This window comes from Halichoerus grypus, chromosome 5 (genome assembly GCF_964656455.1).
Source record: "Halichoerus grypus chromosome 5, mHalGry1.hap1.1, whole genome shotgun sequence".
NCBI lineage: Eukaryota > Metazoa > Chordata > Mammalia > Carnivora > Phocidae > Halichoerus > Halichoerus grypus.
The window spans coordinates 5,080,533-5,098,979 of NC_135716.1; the positions used below are offsets into that span (position 1 = coordinate 5,080,533).

Consider the following 18,447-nt stretch of genomic DNA (forward strand, 5'->3'; position numbering starts at 1 on the left):
GTCATGGTCCCAGGGTCCTGGGTTCGAGCCCCGCATCGGGCTGCCTGCTCCTCGGTCTGCCTGTCATCTGTGTCATTTTTGCTTTAGTTTCTACTGTTTGACTTTTCTCCTCATTATGTCTTGTATTTTCCTGGCTCTTTGTATGCCTGGTAATTTTTGATTCGATGTCAGGCATTGTGTTTACCTTTTCATTTTCATTATATAAATAATATAAAAATATAAACATGTATTTATAATAACAAATACATATAAAAACAAATACACATATATCAATATATATACACAGAGAGAGAGCTTTGTTGTGGGATGCATTTAAGTTATTTGGAATCAGTTTGATCCTTCCAGGGCTTCCTTTTAAGGTTTGCTAGGGGCGATGAGGGAAGTCTTTCCTCTAGGGCTAATTTCATCCAGCTGCTGAGATAGTGCCCCTCTGAGCTCTGCCCATCATCCCATGGATTGTGAGGTCCCCCACTCTGGTCTGTGGATGTACCCATCATTGCCAATTGTGTACCAGCTCTGGGAACTGTTTCCTCTGCTGTCATCCCTAGTGCTCTGTCTTGTGATCTCTGGGCCCTTGGTCTCCTGAATTCTCGGCCCCATCTCCTTGACTCAAGGAGGCTTCCAGGATTTGCATAAGCTCCACCTTCTTGTGTCATGTCCTGGAAAATTCCTGCAGGCAGGATATGAGGACAGTAGTAGGATTCACTTCAATTGTAGTCTACGCAGCCTGATGGCCAATGTCTGAAAACCATTACTTCATGTTTTATGTGGATTTTTAGTTTTACAAATGAGAGTGTACCTTGGTCTCTGTTACTCATTGTTGGCTCAAGCAATCGCCCCTCCTTCCAGCCCCCCTTTTGGCAGCATCTTTAAACATGGATGTAGGTGCAGATACTGTTGTTGCTGTTATCCTATTTCCTGTTTCCTTGTAAACCAGGAGCTGAAATCTACACAAGCTATTTGAGTAGAGGGCTTGAAGATTAATTTTCTTGGAAGTCTTTTGTGGGGTAGAGGTCTATATACATGGCTTCCTTTTATCCTCACCACTACCACACCACCATCATTATTGTCATTGATGTGCCAAATAACATTTCTAAGCTCTTTACATTGATTTACTCATTTAATTATAATGATAGCCTCTGAGCCAGGTTATCATTTGTGTCACTTTTAAGATGAGGAAAGGAAAGCACAGAAAGCTCATGGAACCAGCCAGCGGGCAGCATCTAGAATACGAACCTAGGCTTCAGAGACTCCAGTCTCCACAACAAGGCTATTTGCTTCTTACTAGCAGCTGAGCACAGCAGGGCCTTTCCAGGCTGAGCCAGAGCACGGAACAGCACTGCAGCTATGACCAGAGTCATGTTTGAACTGCCTTTAGAAGGAACCCGGGTCTGGAGGAAACGGCGGGTTGTGTCTGGATTCCAGGCTAGAATGATGATCCAACCATGAGCCAGGAGGTTCTTGTCATCTTTGGGTAACCCAAACATAGACCTGCTGGAGTGCCTGCAATATCCACCATGAACCCTGGGGCCGCGTTGCTACGTTCTGTTCTGGACTCTGCTGCTTCTTGTGCATGAGCAGGTGTGTGAGGGTGTGTGTGATTCTAGGCCAGTTGCTTATTCTTTCTATATCTGAGGCAAACTCATCTGTAAGATACAAAAAAAAATATTATTGTATGGAAAACTCACAGATTTGGGGTGAAAAGTAAATGAGTTAATATATTAAAACATGTAAGATAGTGTGAGACACAGGCCAGCCTCCCATGAGCTGTTACACTGTCTGTGGTTTCTGGTAACTGCTAATTCCCAGCACAAGGGTACCCACGTCTCTCACCCAGGTAGCTCCTAGAGGAAGGGAACAGAACGGGCAGGTGGCACTTAGAGCAATTCAGGCTGGAACTCAACCCAGGGAATGAAAGCAGGAAGGGGGGGGCATTTTATCGGAGAATAAATAGGTCTAGATGAAGGAGAAAATCCAAGGGTGACTCCTTCTGTTTTTGATGAATTAGGGAAGGTATGGCCTTTCCCAAGTTACTTTAAACTGCTCTTTTGATATTTTCTTAGTCTCCATCTCAAATATTTAACCAGATTTGATGTGCTTTACTACATGATTGCTGAGCGCTCTCCCTGAGTTGACTAGGGCTCTGGGCATTCACTGGTTCCCAGTAGGCTTTTGTAAAATGACTGAAGGCAGGAAGTCAGTCCTCTGGGATGAAAGCTTCCAGAGGCAGGTTCTGGGCTTGGCAATTCTAGGAACCACAGGAGGACTGGCTATTGTGATCCCTTCTCCAAAATATCAGCCTGTTCTCCCCATCAATGTCCTCTTTTCTTCCTGAAAAATGAGCAGGACAAAGGACTATTCCAGACCCCACACTTTGTATCTCCAATGTGATGCATAATTGAATGTGTTTGATAGTTTCTATCATCTTGAAAAATCGCTTTTCAAATACTGAAATAATAAAAGATCCATCAAAGAACAGTGGTGTGATATTACCTTCTGTTCCCATGGAGACCAAATTGCTGGTGTTCAGCTGTGTGATTATTAATGGCGTTTGCCCATGTAATGTGTGTTGGCTCCGCCTGGAAAGTAGCACATGATATTTATCATCACCTGCAATGTGTTCAACTCATTTCAACTTATGTTTATCGTTGGGATCTTAGAAATGGTTTTATTTGCTTGTTTGGTTCAATTTAATTTTCTTGAAGGGCATATTGCCAATGCCAGGTAAGCTGTTTCTGTGTTGCTTAGGCTGATGGGGAGCCGTTCTCATCATACATGGTGTGTGTGTGTGTGTGTGTGTGTGTGTGTGTGTGTTCAGGGGAGACAGGTCATTGAACAGGGTCTCTCGAGTGTAGACTCAGTGACCGTAGCACACATCTGGAGGCACTATGTTGTACACAGTGCTCAGTTTCTGCAGACATCGTCTCTTCTGAGTCTTCCACCATCTGCCAACATTTCTAAGCGTGAGGCCCATTCTCCAGGTGGACAAAGTAAGGATCTGTAAGGTTAGGCGTCTTTCCTAAGGGCAGTTATTTGAACTCAAATTCTGGCCTACCTCCATGTAATTCTGAAGTGATTGCTCTGTGCATTTTGTGTGTTGCACTAAATTACTTAGTAGTTAGCAACAGAACACAGTGCTAGCCCCACGCATTGTTCTCGCGTTTAATGTATTTGCAGTGACAGCATGTGGTGAATGTTAAAGAAGTGGTAGCGCTTTGTCTCCTGTTTTCCTTCTCTTGTTTTTATTTTTTCCCTATTTTTAGCACAGCTACAATTAGAAGTCATAGAAGTAGCATTATTCCTGGTTTTGCTCATGTACACAAAAGGTTTTTGGTTAACTCAAAAGCTACATTTGCATAGATTTAGTTTTTGTTTTCTGCCAAAGTCTCATTGCTCACATCGTTGGGAGTAATCTCAGTTATCATGTTTCCATAAACACGAAATTTGCATCCATTAGAGTCTATCAATTATCCTTGGTATGAAGGGATGTAGGTTAAATATGCCTTCCACTGAGAGTCCTGCTGTTGCTTAGAAGAGAGAGATTGTTTTTGTTATAGAAACGAGAATTCTCTCAACTTAAAAGCCTGCCCAGAAGAAACCCGTACGTTTCCTGTCTTCTTCCCATGGCTCTTTCACAGTAACATTCTATACCTTATCTCATCCCCACTCTGTCCCCCTCTCTACCAAAGCTCCGAGGAAGGGACCATGTCTTTCTTGAACACCCCGTAGCTAGTGCCTTGAACATGGGAGTGCGCTCACTCCTTATTTCTCTGGGAAGTGCGGTGATGAGGGAACAGATGAGTAACCAGGTGAGGAAGGGCAGAGCAAGGCTGATCTTTTTCCCATCTTATGGAGGAGGCTATTGAGATTCCAAAATCAGTTCTTCCAACACTTAAGTTTTCTAAAAGCTCTTTCAACTATACCATGTTGTTGTCTAGATATGAGTATCCAGAGATATATGGATAATTCCAGCCAGAAAGCACATTTCCACATAGTTACCACTTGTTTAAATGTAGATTGCAGAAATACTTTCCAAACTCGACGTAAGTGGCGTGCTTGCCAGGTGCCAAAGGGCGATGGCGATTTTGATGATGATGTTCGTGACAGCCAATGCTTGTGTTGATGATCTCATGAACCCTCACAACAACGACAAGGCCACCGCGGCTGTAACAATGGTATCATCAGCAAACAGGCACAGAGGTTGTGTTATTTGCCCAAATTCACACCGCTAGTAAGTGAAGAAGTTTGGTAGACTCCATAGCTGAGGGCCTGAGTAAACTCTGCAACCCACTAGTTATGGGGTCTCAGGCCTCAGTTTCCCCCCTTACAAAATGGTGAGCCTTGTGGCTCTCTTCCAAAGACATAGTTTATGCTACGTGAACACACTTCTTGCAGTGTCCACCAGGACAAAGGTTGCTGTGGGTAAATCAGACTTTGGGGAGCTGATTCTCCCTCCCCAGCATCTCCTCCATCACCAGCCGGTCAGCTCAGTATAGAAGCAGTGACAGCTTCCAAGTGCCATCTTGTTCACAAACATAAACAGCTGAGTGACCACATCTATTCCTCCCCTGAGCAAGAAAGGCAGAACATGAGAGTTTTGTTTTGTTTTGTTTTGTTTTTCAGTTTTCCCCTGGCCCATCTTTCAGGATCCAGAATGAATATTCCTTTCCCCAGGAGGCTCTGCCTGACCACCCAGACTGGCTCAGGGCTCTCACGCCCGCGTGGTGCACTGCCCACCCCATTGGACACCATTGTCTGTCTTCCCTGCTAGACCCAAGGCTCCAGGGCAGACTGTGGCTTCCTTCAGGAGGTGGTCCTCCTCGAGTGGGCGAGCACCTGCACTCGGCAAATACCAGATGCATGAGTGCTCGTAAAGTATAATCAAAGTCCGATCCCTGAGAGCAGGAGATACGCCCTCTTTTATTGAACACCGCCCCCCCCCCCGCTGAGTTGCCATAAATCATGTTGACAGTGACTTCATAGCCAGTTTTGTTGGTGTCACTTACAGTTTTATTGGCGACCAGCAACTCCCTACGTGCACTCACCCCAGACCTCCTATTCCTAAAGTAGACTCAACAATGCAGCCCTCCTGGAACCTTGTCTTCAGACCACTGCGGGTATAGATGGGCTGCGTGTCTGCAGGCGCGGGGCTGTGCCGGCTGTCCCTTCCACGGTGGCAGTCGTCTGCCCCAGGATTTATTGGAGACGAATCTCATCCCTCGCTGACTTCTGCCATACTCTCTGCTTCACTGGCTGCCTTCTCTGGGTAGCAAAGAATCCTGTTCCGTGTTGATCTCATTCACTTTCCCAGGAGAACTTTAGACGAAGCCGATGCTTGCTCATGGCTGCTGGAAAGTCTGCTTGCAGCTTCAGGGAATACTCTAAACTTTGCTCAGCGTTGCCTCTGGGATGTGAGACTTCTGGGGTGGAGGCAGGGCGGGGAGCGTGCACAGCCCATGCACACCTCCCAGGATGCCTGACCTGCACTTTTTGAGAGTCAGCACCGCTGTGGCGAGTACTGGGAACACGATCCCTGAGTTCCACTGTGCTCTCTGTCCCAAAGCCCTTTGGCCCTGGTATTCCATTGAGTATCATCACAGCCCCGGGATGGGTTAACCCCTCTCATAGAAGGGGAGCCTGGGGCCCCGAGAGTGGATGTAACCTGCCAAGGCTTGTCCCTGTGGTAATCTTCGGGTGCTGGATTGAAGCCTCCCAATACAAGTGTTCAGTGTGCTACCTCCCAGCTGTCTCCAGTGATGCTGGCAGTGAATTCACAGAGACATAAGGGCTGTGGTTCCATGGCTCATATTCAGGCCACACTCCGTGCTTGCAGTTAATTAATAGAATAATATTCGCCAAACTTTGCAGAGTTCTTACTCTTTTCCAGCCCGTCTTAAGGCTGTGTGCATATTCTCGGATTTACTCTTCACTCGCCCCCTGTGAAGGAGCTAGTAGTATTTCCCCTATTTTACAGATAAGGAAACTGAGGCCTGCAGAGAGCAGTTGGCCCAAGGTCAGGAAGGTTGTGAATGATGGCGCTGGGATGCCAACCCCAGGGATGGGGCTCCAGAGATTTCATCTCAGACACTGCGTCTCCTCATCTGGGGCCCTGTTCCTGGGACCCGGGCCTGTGCTCGGTGTTGCTTATTTGAGTGAATGTCCAGGAACCTCAGAGTCATCCTGGGCCCCTTCCTCTCTTGCACACCGATGCCAGAGACGGGCTCCCGCAGATCTGTCGGTAAAGTATCTTCGTATCTTCGTTTTCACACCTCTCCTTGTCCCTCTTCCACTTCCTGTGCGGACGCTTCCCGCTGCACGACACACAGCTTCAAGACTTACCCGCTTTCTTTTGATTCTCTTCCCTCCTCACTGTCTCCCCTTGGCTCCCATGAGCTGGTGAACCTGAAAATCATCCTCGTGACAACGAAGAGAGGTCTTGGTGCTGCCTCCGGCCTCAAAACCTAAACCCATCTTCAGGGGTCGTCCCCGCATGTACACTCTGCCGATATCATCTCGATTTTATTTTTGCTTCTGCCAAAGGTTGACCTTCACATATGGAATGTTCCGCCTCCTACTTTAACCACTGATTTCTTTTAAATAATAAGATGGCCTTTCCCTGACTGCCCCAGGATGGGTGCACATGCCTTACCCTGTGCCACGTGGCCTTGTGTGTAAACTTGATCGTGGCGCTTACTGAGCGGTACCCAAACCGTCCGTCTCTGCCGCACATGCCCGACCACAGGGGCCTTGCACCCAGAAATCACGTGCCAATAATCCTTCTATTCCCTAGCCTGCCCCAGAAACAACAGCCACTAAATGGCTCTTGAGTAAATGCGGGCATGAGTGGCTTGGGCACCATGGTAGCATTTCCTGCATTCTACTTAATTCCAGAATATTGCTGGTTGTAGTGACACTTACTATACTCAGGCTCAAAAACATCCCGAACTCTTCTTGAAAGAGGTTTTTCTGCCTCAGAGTAGAAATATTCCTAGCAGCAGCATCTGAGTCAAGGAAATTACAGAGTAGCTCCCAAAAGGGAGGGTGTCTTGTTGACTGGGAGAGACGGCGGGGGGCTCTGGCCAGCCATCTGGGACACGGGTGTGGGGAGGTGAAGGCTTCGAGCCTGGAGGCAGGCAGCCTGGGATGGGAGGCCAGGTTCAGGGTCAGAGCAGGCTGGTGTTGGGCAGTGAAGGCCGGGCCAGGTGAAGCCACAGGGAGGGTGGCCAGCTTTGGTCTCTGGAGCAGGGGCTTCTGTAAGGGAGTTGGGGCCACAAGCAGAGTCTCTGGGTCGGGTTGGGGGCTGACTTCTGGCCGCAACATCCAGGGTGGATGGGGCACTCACGTCCATCAGCCCCTCCTGTTCTAAGTGGGCCCCAGCCCGGTGGAGCTTGCTGCCTTCTCTCTGCTCCTCGGTGAGCCCACGGCCCTTACGGTTCTGGACAGTCTGCTAACTGTTCTCTTGTTTCTTTTCTCTTCTTGCACCTGCCCTTCTCTTGCTTAAATCCACAAGCAGCAGCTTGCCAGCAAGATAAACTCCCTCAATATTGTATCCTCAACAAGCTAAAATCCTATCCCCAAAAGATGTTTCTGCCAGATCCGAAAGCCAAGTCTTAAAGTTTTGAAGACATTACTTAAAACAAAAGCGAATTACACGAAAATGAAAACAACACACAGAACGTAACCTCCCTTATCGTTGCTCCATCTGCCCACCTCCTATCGCTCCTGAGTGTGATCTGCTAATGAGGAAAACCGAGATGACGCTCTGTAACACTATAATGGGATTAATAAAAATAATAGAATTAACCATCATGATAAGAATATTATTTTATTCATTGTATCTACTATTTATGAAGTAACCAAATAATGCAGTTAATCTCTACCAGGCATGTTATTTGTCATAGAACCGATCCTGTCAACAATCTTATAGATGGTATCGCATTCCAAAATTGTTTTAATAGAGAGACTTGGCGTGTACATGGGTGCAGCGCTGACGAGCTTACGATTTGCAAAGCTAGTGTTTGAGTTCAGTTTGACCCCAATGATGGACCAGATGCTCATTTCACACAACGCACCATCTCTCGTTTTTAAAGCATCACACGTAGTGACTGGTGATTTTTAAGAGACATGAATATAGATGATAGAGTTGGAGAAGAGTATTTTTTTTCTTTAAATCCGAGCCTTCCTCCAGCTAGACTGTAAAACTACATTCATCAGAAAGGTGTTTGGGCTTTTATGATGATCTGACAACTAAATTGCTTGTTCAGTGTGAGTTGTGTAATGTTGTTCTCAATTAGATTAAATATTAAGAATCCAATTTGCCAACTGCTAACAAAATTGCTGAACATAGTGCACAGTTTGGGGAATTGCTTTTAATGAAGAACAAATGGAAGTAAAATACCAGAAACTGGAAGTGCCAACACTGGAAATGTTTCGATAGATGGATCCAGCGCTTTCCGATGTGGAGTGTTCAGCGTTTTCTGCACTGGAGTGATGTATCAACTGCAGTCACCTCAGTTGAAGAATCTACTGTCTGCAGAGTCCTTGTTAATAAACACAGCGGTAAAGTGGCCCCTTCACATCGTTTGGAGGCTCTGTGTACAATACTGAAAAGAGAAAGGCCGGAGGGTGACCTGCGTTGGGAAGACTGCAGGGAGTGGGTTCTGGCCTTCTCTAATTTCCTCTTTCTACGCCTCAATCTCCTCAGATCAGAGAAAAATGAGGCAGCCTGTACACAGGATGGTCGCTGGTATTATCATCCTCACTCTGCCTCGTCCTCCCTGCCCTTCAGGACTCTTGTTGTCTCTCCCGCACCTCTTGTGTGTCCCCAGAGTGCGATGATCTGTTCTTTGCTGGGTGCCCATTCTTTAGCAGGTGCTCTTCTAAGCACCTTGCTTCCATGACCTGTCTTAGTTGCTCCTCACCACAGCGCTTGGAAATAATTGCCTTTATTACAGGAGAGGCAGCAAAGGATCACAAATACGTGGTGGGCTCTGTACCCCATAGAAGGTGCTCACCACATTCGCCAGAGTACTACCACGTAAGAAGCCGTCGATAGATGCAGACCAGCTTGGACGACAAGTCAAATGCCCTAGCCTCGATTAAGAAATGTCACAGTGAGACGTCAATGCAGTCGTGTTGGTGGCCATACGTTTAATAGCTTCATCTTGAACCTGAGGCAAATGCAAGTAAGAAAACTGCACAGCAGTATTTGATTGCAACATGGCCAGAGACGTGATCCAAATTTTACTTAAAATGTGCTCAGCTTATTTTTGGTCTATTAATTTTTTTAATTTAATATTATTATGTTATGTTAATCACCATACAGTACATCATTAGTTTTTGATGTGGTGATCCATGATTCATTGTTTTCATATAACACCCAGTGCTCCATGCAGTACATGCCCTCCTTAATGCCCATCACCAGGCTAACCCATCCCCCCACCCCCTCCCCTCTAGAACCCTCAGTTTGTTTCTCAGAGTCCATCGTCTCTCATGGTTGATCTCCCCCTCTTCATTTTTCCCTTCCTTCTCCTAATGTCCTCCATGCTATTCCTGGTCTATTAATTTTGACAATTTCTTTTTCATAGGAAACTCAGTTCCCGACACTGTGTCTGACAGATCCACCCCTCTGCCTCCTCATCCATAGAATGAGGCTAATAATGACCTATACCTTACATGGTTGATTTAAAAGCTCTAGATAAACTAATATCTTATGCAAATACTCTTGTTTTGGTTTCTACTATTGCCATGATCATTCCAATGAAAGCCATACTTGCTTTGAGCTGGTTTCCTATAATAGTAATTACCTATTAGAAGTAAACATTCTAATATGGTAATATTGATGTGGTGGCCTCCCATTTGCCTTAATAATCTCTCAGAACAGAATCATCTGTTTAGCAGGGGCCAAGAGAGGGCCCACATTCACTGAGCATCTTCTGCAGGGAGGCAGGAATTGGCAGTGATTAGGAGTGTGGGCTTGTGGATCAGGCTCACCTCATTCAGCGATAGCCATGCCCTGTACCGTACATCTGACTTTGAGAAAGACAGTCACTGTTGCTTCCCCCATCTCACTCCTGGACATGAGTCTGGGTGCTCTGTGTGTCTCAGATAAGGAGGCTTATGAGGAGACACATCGGTCTTTGTATGTTTGCTCTCAGAACATAGAATCCATGTTCAGTGCTGGTTTGTCTGGTCTACCTTCCAGGTTCCCTACAGAGTGAGCCATATGGAAAGAGCCTACCAGGTGTGCCAGGGGGAGAGACAAGGACCAAATCCACATGAGAGACCTCATAGCTCCCAGTAGGAGAGTAATTACAGATGCTGAGTCTATGTCTGCCCTGGTGTTAGCTGAAGGAATTTAATACCTTTCATAATTAAAATAACAAAAGCATAGAATTTTACACCTTGAAGAGACCATAGTGAACCACTCCAGCTTCCAAAGTAGAAACAGTTACAAGGGTCGCAGTGTCCCACTGAGATTGACAGCTTGCTCATCCTGCAGATACATTGGAGTTTATGGTCTTGGAACTGGCCTCTTGAGGATGGGTGTAATAACTGCTCGACCCTTCACATACTGCATAATTAATCCAGCATTTCTGATGGCCATTATCCCTGTTCTCACTGTCTTGCACTCAGTTAGGAAGACTTTGATTCTGGTGAATTTGCAATAGTGCCCTGTGGGATGAGAAAGCATGGCTATACTGTATTGGAACCCTGGACTTGTCTCTTAGTAATTATGGGATCAAGGGCCATTTACTTAATCTCTCTGGGCTCATTCCATTTTTGTAAGTTTACATTATGATTTCGACTTCCCTGAAGGTTTGGAGGACCAGATGCAGTAGCTACTGTGAGAAGCCAGCATCCTAGAAGAGCCTCAGCACATGCCTTCCCCTCCCCAACTTGACAAGCACAATGGCACACATTTTGTACCTTTCTTATGTGTCTCTGGATTCCTGAGAATTGAGTTTTGATGAACATGGTATGCCTGACCCTCCATGACCAGATCTCACCTGTCCATCTCCCTCCATGTCTTGCTTTTCTCTCCTGGACTCATGTGCCTTAACATCATAACATGGATCCCATAACTGGGATCATGATGCTACACGGAGTTGGGTTGATCCCATTGACTTAGTGAAAAATATAAAGAAACTCAATGGGACTCTGAATCATAATACTTATCATGTGAAAATGTAGTTCTCTTAAGTCAAATAGATCAATAGCAGCAATATATATGCATTCACCTGAAACACATCACAGGCGTTAAGGTAACTTACAAGACGGTGATGAATTATTTAGGGTCAATATATCAACTTACTTAATTACTAATGAATTATTGCCTTTTAAAGCTCTAAACAGGTCAAAAATCTCTTGGTAATATAGGAATTGACCAGTTTACCAAAGGAAATGCCATGAGGTACATCAGCAGAAGGTTTCTTATGGAATTCTTACCTGTAATAACCATAAGACTAAGGCTGCATATCTGTTGTGCTCTGCAGAAGGTAGAGAACTACCCCCTTCACCCTCACTCTTGACCTGTGAGGGCACCTAAGTCCCTGTTCAAGGTGTTAGAGCTGGGGAGTAACAAAGGTCAGATGTGACCCCTGGCACCCAGGTCATTCCTGCAATTCCAAGTTCACCAAATGTGTATGGGACTCTGTTGCTTTGTCCCCACAAAATACAAGTAAAAGCAAGCTGAATCAAAATGGTATCTTTTAAAAAATGTTGTTTAAAACAGGCTTATACACAAGAGAGAATTAATATTTAGGAATCAGGAATGAAAACAATGGCCACTGGTCTTCTGAAGCCTTCTGCCCAACACTGAGCGGCTCTCCTTGTGGGCTCCCTCTGGTCCTGAGCACCAGGCAGTACCGTGTCCACAGCGGAACAGTGTGAGTGCCAGGGACTCCATCCTCAGAGGAGATCAGATCTGCCGTCGGGTGTGAGGGGGACTGAAAAGTAAGACCATTTCCTCTCTACCCGAGTGCTGATCCAATCAGAAAGTAAGACAATAAGACAAATTGGAGATCAACCCAAGAGAGGACATCATGTAGCTTACATCTTTGATCAAGGGGGCTCTCGGATCTTGAATTCCAGAATGAACTACTTACCTGGTCAGGTACAGCAGTCCTGGACAGATGCAGGCCTCCCCAGCTGAGCACCTCCTCTGCCAGGCTTCCCCCAGGGCCGAGGGGGATGGAGACAAGTGCCTCCCAGGGAGGACTTGCTATCAAGAAGAAAGACAAGGAAGATCCCAGTTTTTGACCCCCGACTCACCACGTGCCCAGCAAATGGGCAGAGAGGAGCCGGGGGTGTCATGCTAATGGGCGTTCCTGCACATTGAAAACATAGCAAGAGTGGAGAAGTTGTGTTCTCACACACACACGTGCCTCTGGACGCCCTCGCTGGGACCTGGTGCGACCGCTCCCCGTGATGGCCCTTTAGAGAGCTCTCGCAGCTCTCAGCCACGCGACTGGGCGCTTCCTCATTCTGAGTGTTGCCTCAGCAGCCGCACAGATGCGTTGCTCCCATGTGAAGGTAGCTGGGAGTCGACGAGTTCTATTCTGTCCCCGATTCCCAGGAGGGGAGCTGTGGGGACAGCAAACTTAGGGAGGGAGAGAAACCTTAAGCCACATTTACTCCTTTTGTGGCCGGAGCTGCACAAAGCTCTCTGTGGTCACTTGGCGGTCACCTGCTGGATCCTTCGGTGCTGGAGTGACATGCAGGTGGAGGGCAGGCAACAGGCACACGATGTAGAGTGGAGACGTGTCCGGATGAGAATGTAACCTAGACCAGGGCCTGTCCACCACGTCACCGACCCCCACGCCCGATCGGCTCCCCTTTCTCCTGCTCCAGGAACCCTGTGGGCTGCCAGGAAGAGGACAGTCATGGCAACTTAGATGTGAAAGCATCTGTGATTTCTACAGTTCAGCTGTTTTGGAGAAGAGGTACTTGGTGTTCAGCCCACAGCTGGTCACTACAGCCCGGCTGTGGGGGCACAAAATCGCGCTGCTCCCAGGATAACAGCGGGTTGGGGCCAACCAGATGGAAGAACAGAAAGACAAAACTGCTTTCCCGGATCCCAGCTAGTTGGCTTCAAAGCGGAGGCTAGCCCAAGGGGGCTTTGATTCCCTTTGCAATGTATAGAGCGGGGTTCCTTTGTTAACCTGGGCCCTAGCCAGGGTTAGAGGCTTCACTCTTCTGCGTCCTGGACGTGGAAACACAGGCTAATACTATATAAACCTCCTCCAGCTCAGTTCTCAGAGTGAGCTCGGCGCTGTGAGGCTTCCCACCCAGCCTGTGTCTGAGTTGTTGATCCACCACCTGCTTGCCCTTAGACCTACACATGGGTTATTTACCACTCTGGGGTTCAGTCTCCCATGCTACAAAATGGGGGGACATAATTGTACTTATTTTATAGGGGTGGCAAAAGAATTAAATGATTGATACATGTAGAGCACTGAGACAGTGCCTGGCATGGAATAGGGTTAAATAATAAACATCAGCTGCTTATTAAAGCTGTCGTAGTTTCCTCGATTAAAAATAAGATAATAATGAAAAACCCCCTGAATTACCGAGAGGAAGGATCCAGGGACCAAAACATAATGCCAGGTACATGGCAGGCGTCTAGTGAACAGTGGCTACTATTAATAGAACTCTAGATGGCGAGGTCAGATGGAACTCGCATCCCTATTTCAAATAAACATCCAGAATATTAAAACCCAATTCCATTATGCGTTCTCCCACAATTGTAACACAGAAGATGTACTGATATTTCTATTCAAGAATGCGTCTTAACTTTCACTGGCGTGTTTGTATTAAATGAAAAGTTATCAATGCTTACCACGGGCCAGATAAAGCTCAGATTGTGTACGTATCTCATATAAAGCATAAATAAGTGTGTATATATAGGACATAAACTTCAATAGCATGATTTTTGTGGCGGTGTAGCAAATCCCAATCCCAGTCCCCAAATTGTGTGAAAACCCACGGCTCTAAGAAGGGGGAGGTGACAGTGATTTGGACCTTCCACCCAGGCCCGTGTTGTCCTGTGTTCTTGAGATCCCCCAGAGGATGCTACAGCTCATTCATTCATTTATTCTTTCCCTAATCATCAAATTTCTATGTGCTCTTTCAGGTTCAAAGACAAAAGACAAACTGCTTCTACCCTCAGGGTGTTCAGGGAGGTTGGAGAGATCATGGTGGTCTAAGGAGGCGTGTGAAGGATCTGGGAGGAGGGAGAGGATGGAGAAGCTTCACAGAGGAGAGGACGTTTGACCCGAGTCTTGGTGGCGAGTTACAGGCAGCCAGGGGACAGGCGTTAAAAGGAGAAAGGCAAGTGGAGATCTGTTGTGGTGCAAGAGACTGCAGAGGACCTGGAAATGTGGTGCAGACTCAGGGCTTTGAATGCCATACTAAGGAACTTGAACTTTATCTTGTAGACAGTGGGTAACGCTATAAACTAACCTGCACACACTAGTGCTACAGATGGAAGGTAAGACCAGCACAGTAAGACCCTTTAGAAGGATGCTTTAACAATTAAAGTAAGCAATATAGACTCAAACTAGGGCAGAAGCAAGAGCATGGTAGAGGCAGAACCTTCAAGACTTTCTTAGAGATTCTGAGGTGAGAAAGGAATCTGGAGTCTCGGAGAATGTCACAGCTATCGTGGATGTTGGGCCAAATGGGTCCACTAAGGATGACCAGAGGAATGAGAAGGATTAGGTCCTTTGAAGATGCCTCTTTGGCAATAGACAAGCTGCCCAACTAGCACTCTGGAATAGAGATCTAGAGCCCCGGGCAGGACTTAGATCTGGAGATGTAGATACGACCTGATGTGACCTTCATTTATAGGAAGGTCCAAGTTGATGGCAAGCTTGCTTTGTCTGTTAGATAATGGAAGAAGTAAAAAGCAAACCTTCCTAACACCTATTAAGTACCGAATGTAACCCCGGCACTCTCGTGAGCACTTTGGCTTTATTACTCTCCCCACTCCCCATCAGAAATGGACACTTCAGAGGATGGGGGGCTAGCCCAGTCACACCGTTAGTGAGTGGCTGATCCATGAGCAAGGTGCAGGCCTACTGGCCTCCAGATTCTGTGTTCTAATCAAACCATGTCCCAGCAGAGCTCCCAAGGAGCTTCAGTTGAGTTAAAACCCATTTTGTATAGGTTTCTAAGTGGATCGCTGTTGATGTTTGAGCCGCATCATCCGTAGGCATGATCCTGGAGGCCATCGGTGGGTGCATCTTGTCCTGCCCACTGACATTACCCTGGGACGTCGCACAAGTCTGCATTCTACCGGAATAGTCTTGCTTGATCTTTAACAGCCACCCTAAGAAGCCATGTCATGACCATCCCCTCCTTATATCCCCTGTGTGCCTGTTATGGGCTGGGCCCTGGCCTGGAGCCTCCCGTCGTGAGTTCGAGTGCAGCCTACTGTTCTGCTGGCAATATGTGAGGCTTGTCATTGAGGGTTTCCGTTCCAGACTGGGGGAAAGGGAGTGCTCGAGGCTCCTGTCTTTGTGTGGGGAGTTTGTGCTGTACGGCCCACCCTTTGTGCAAGGTCCGTGGAGGCGCGTGGGCTCTCCCACGCTGGCTTTGCAAACCCCTGGAGGGGGCGGGGGGGATGGCTAAAGGGATTCTGCAGCAGCTCGCTCACTTTCAGAAAGTTATGTTGTCGACTCTTTTATGGGGAACAAGATTTGTTGGTAATAATCTCAAGCCATGCATTTTTCTTCAGGATTTCTCTTTGGGTTACCATTTTGACTTCATATTACCTCAATAATCATATTGAATCAGAGTTATGAAGATTCCCCAAAGATTATCTTATGTGTCTCTTGAGAAAAATCCATATGCTATTAGTATCTAGTTTTATTTTTTTATTGTTTTATTTAAATTCAATTAGCCAACTTATAGTACATAATTAGTTTCAGATGGAGCGTTTAGTAATTTATCATCGTGTGTAACACCAGTGCTCATCATATCTGTTTTTTTAAAGATTTTATTTATTTATTGAGCGAAAGAGACAGAGCACACACGCAGGGGGAGAGGCAGAGGGAGAGGGAGAAGCAGACTTCCTGCTGAGCCAGCCAGGAGCCTGACACGGGGCTCGATCCCAGGACCTGGAGACCACGACCTGAGCCGAAGGCAGATGCCTACCCATCTGAGCCACCCAGGCGCCCCGCTCATCACGTCTAGTTTTGAAAGTCAAAGTTAATATCAGACTTCCAAGATCCCTTGCCTTCCATAGGTCCCGAAGCTTTTTCCATCGGAGGCATTGGTGACAAGAAAGTTCAGTTGCGAGCTGGTGGCAGGACCAGGAAACGGGATGCTCAGGGCTGCTTGAAGCAATCACAGTGGGGACTCCTAGCTCCTGGATCTGATGCCTTTGTTAACCCCCCGTCTGCTTTCATTTCTGCTTAGTCACAGCGACTGGAGGCACCGCAGGACTTAAATTAATGCCTCCGTCAAAGCAGGCAGGCCTGGGACCGTCTGTCCACCTCCAGGCATGGTCTCCAGGCGCCTGTGCACACCGGGAAGGTACTGCCCCCATTTAGCACCTGAACTGGAGAATCACTTCTGCGGGCAAAGCAGGGTGACCTGGTACAAGTCATTTGATTCTTTGACCCACAGTCTTTTGATCTATGAAATAGAAATTGGAGTTCCTACCACTTGTTATTTGATCTAATTAGAAAGAATTTTGGGGGCATGATAAGTGATAAAAACAAGGAATAAAGAACCGTCCAGGGCATTTTTCAACTTGCGAGTGTGTCTGTGTGTGTTTCCAGGACACACATTCATATATTAAGTGCACATAAAACATCTATGCACATACGCCTATGGACGTATTCTAGAAGGATCCACGAGAAATTACTGGACTCTGGGGAATGAGGCACTTTGTGTTGTGTTTCCTTTGGTAATATTGAGATTTTTACCATATGCATATTCTCATTTTGAAAGTCAAAATGAGAGCATCTGTTCTGTATGCTGTTTGTTGAGCACCAAATGAGATCAAGGTAATGGGCGTACGTGGATGCTTCGTGAACAGTGGATTCCTTCTTGCTCCATGGGTCTGGGGGGTCCTACACACACACCCTGCTATGCACAAGCTCCACTCGTCTTTCTACAACTGTACGAACTTCTGTTCCTAACATACTAGGAAGGATGATAAATGGGAGTATATGGATTACCTTGAGTGCCTAGCTGACTGAATTTTCTGCTTATGAAATGGAAAAGTCTTTTGATTCCAGACCTCACTGAATGTCTCTCATAAGCCTGAATCAAAAGGGAGCTGGTGGCCTCGGAATGCAGGTTTCAGTGGAGGCCCCGGGGAGCGGAGGGTCCACTGAGGGCCTCTCCAGTGGATGCGGTGGTGCACTGCCCAGATCCCCTCCTCAGGCCGGAGTCGTTCATTCCCTCACACTGCCGAGGATGTTGGTAGCCAACAGCGATCGGCCAAGCCTCTTTCTGGAGATTGCTGCTGACCAAGGGCACACCTGTTCCCGGGGTAACCCACACTCAGTAATGGTCAATGCCCGGGTGCAGAGACCTGGCCCCTCCTCCAAGGCCACCGGGCCCTGTAGCCCCAGAGCTCCCCGTGGGATGGACCGAGGTCTCTGCTGTGCTGCATGACAGTGCGGTGTAGCTCTTCCCTCTGCCCCAATCTACTCTCCCACAGAGTTGCTCCCAACCCCACACCCAGGATCTCCTGCAGACACAGCTCTGTCTCAGAGTCTTCTTCCTAGGGACCTGACTTATGACCATCTCAGAGCCAGATGACACCTGCATCCCGCTTTCCCGACGTGTAGCGCCTTGCGTGACCCACTCATCATGACGCCGTGATTAGCACGACTACAACACACCCATGATCATCCCTCGTGGCACCACTGGGACTGCAGATGACATGCGGATGGCCATTGACCCCTATCAGACCTGTCCTGCCCCCGTGGACCAACTCAGTTCTCTCCGATGGCAGCAAGGAAGGAGACCAAGTGAGGCAGGAGGCTGCCACATCACCAGCTCACGAGAACCCAGAGGGGGGATTTCTACCAGCTCCCCATGTGGAGTTGCCTACGGCAGGACAGGGAGAGCAGTGCGGGATCATGAAGAGCCATTGGCTTCCTCCCTTCACAGCTGCGTGAGCATAGATGGACAGGCAGGTCCCACATCCATGGGATTCTCCAGCCCAGTACCGGCACCCCCCTCCTCTGCGGCCCTCCCTGGGGGCTTCTTTTCTCTGCCCTCAAAACCAATCCCTCCTGAAATTTACCCCAAGACATCATATCTTCTCTTCCACTGTGTCTGGGTCTCCAGGTACATGGTGGACTTGGCCACCTTTTCCTCATCGCACAAACCCCATTTGGGCCCGACATCTGCAAGCAAATGACAATGTGCAGAGCACCCAAATGCACTGCCGGCACTGAGTATCTAACCTCACATTTTACAGCA

General features: G+C 47.4%; 1 protein-coding gene across 2 annotated transcripts in view; it reads left to right on the top strand.

The window, feature by feature from the left end:
- Positions 1–18,447, top strand: part of FAM135B (family with sequence similarity 135 member B) — a 274,207-nt gene that overhangs the window by 214,447 nt on the left and 41,313 nt on the right. The gene's annotated exons all lie outside the window — the stretch shown is intronic.